The sequence below is a fragment of the Apium graveolens genome, chromosome 2, assembly GCF_009905375.1.
Source record: "Apium graveolens cultivar Ventura chromosome 2, ASM990537v1, whole genome shotgun sequence".
NCBI classification, from domain to species: Eukaryota; Viridiplantae; Streptophyta; class Magnoliopsida; order Apiales; family Apiaceae; genus Apium; species Apium graveolens.
Window position 1 is genome coordinate 260,495,730 of NC_133648.1, and position 1,665 is coordinate 260,497,394.

The 1,665-nt window shown below is 31.3% G+C and overlaps 1 long non-coding RNA gene across 1 annotated transcript; it reads right to left on the reverse strand.

The window, feature by feature from the left end:
• Positions 1-751: 751 nt before the first annotated feature.
• Positions 752-1,240, reverse strand: LOC141706494 (uncharacterized). The gene is made up of 3 exons (XR_012568848.1): positions 1,126-1,240; positions 920-1,021; positions 752-819 (listed from the first exon to the last, which is right to left on the reverse strand). It is a non-coding gene; the product is annotated as an uncharacterized LOC141706494 (long non-coding RNA).
• Positions 1,241-1,665: the final 425 nt, after the last annotated feature.

Sequence of the window (1,665 nt, forward strand, 5' to 3'; positions counted from 1 at the left end):
ATGTTTGACTAGTTAATATGTACCACTTGTCAAATTTCGACAATTCCAAACATAAATCAGAATGATGGATGTAATTGTCACCAAACATCCCTTAATTAACCACCAACCACCAGCAAACACAATATCAATTCACATAGTTCAGAGGAAAGCTATATATATAGATACTTATCATTTTTACATCTTGTCTTGGATAAATTCAAGCACCTCCATCCGCACCTAATCCAGCTCCTGCCTTGTGTAGGACTTTCGAGTTTTGGCTGCCCACTATAAAACACACGTAAAAATTAGAAACCGGAATATTATTAACCAGAATTGCCATATGTATAATTAAAAATAAACAGAACCAACTATTTATAATTTAACCAGAAGAGGACCTTTTCTATATTTAACCGTAATTTTCTTCGTTAATCCAAAACTATACCAGATAGTTCCATATCACTAATAAAAACAAGATCCATCTGGAAATCAATAATAATAAAAACTGATAATAAAAATGGCACTCATATTTATCTGTCCTGAAAAACTACACAAAAAAATTCTACATGCCATCTATCGGAAATGATTTGCATATATACCTTGGTAGTAAAAGATAGCTCCTTATCAGCAATGATATCTTTCATGTATCGCATTATAACATAGCCACATTCAACCCCTCCTGGTTGTTTGGGAGATCCCTGTTACAATATAAAATCTGAATTAGCACCAGAAATTAATTAAAATTACAAAGTGATAAAAAAATACAAAAAACTTACAAGAAGATTCTTTATCTGAGGAGCTTTATTTCCCCTTCCAGTTTGAGCATTGTAGGATTTCATCGCTCTACATTGCAGAACAACAATAATATACATGATTATTTTTCAAAAGGGAGAATATTTACTATATATATATTTATATATAGTAATTAACAGAAATATATTACTCTGTTAATGATTTTTCCAACTCATCAAAATGTGTTGGATGTGGCAGAGGGTTCAGAATATAAATGTCGCCATCCCAAATTACAACCAAAATCCAGTGGCAACTATGTTTATAAAAAAGAAAAAAGAAAAACACAAGTCAGAAATTTTAAAAAAACTACCTAAATATATTAATTTGTAAAAGCATGTCTAAATTAAAAATACTTACTTATGATTATGTGGCATGAAGTACATGCGATAGGGACTACTCTCTTTCAACCGATTAACAAAATAAGAATGAAAAGATTTGTTCAACGTAAATGTAGCTCCTGGATCGAAAAATCCATATAAGACCACATCATCATTCTTCCTCTCAATCTTAATCAGTCTTTGCAAGAGCCTACCAGGGAGTGAATTACATTACTTATAATATTCGTATAAAACATGAATATTGAATATGTAACGATAAAAAATTAACTTATGTCATATAAGCAGATATTGCAGCTTGGCCAATCATATCGAACTCCAACAATGCTTTCACATTTTCATGCAATATATAAATTATTTTCTCAGTCCCAAACACGTCCGAATCACACGGAATTGGTATTGACTCCCCAGTGGCTTTCATGAAGACTGCAGCATGTTTGTATAACACCTTGTACTGCTTTGGCACATTCTTGTTTAGCTTCATTTTTCTATAATCATCTTGAAGTTTCTACACAGAATTAAATAAAACAAGAATAATCGGTTATTATTGACATAACTACTA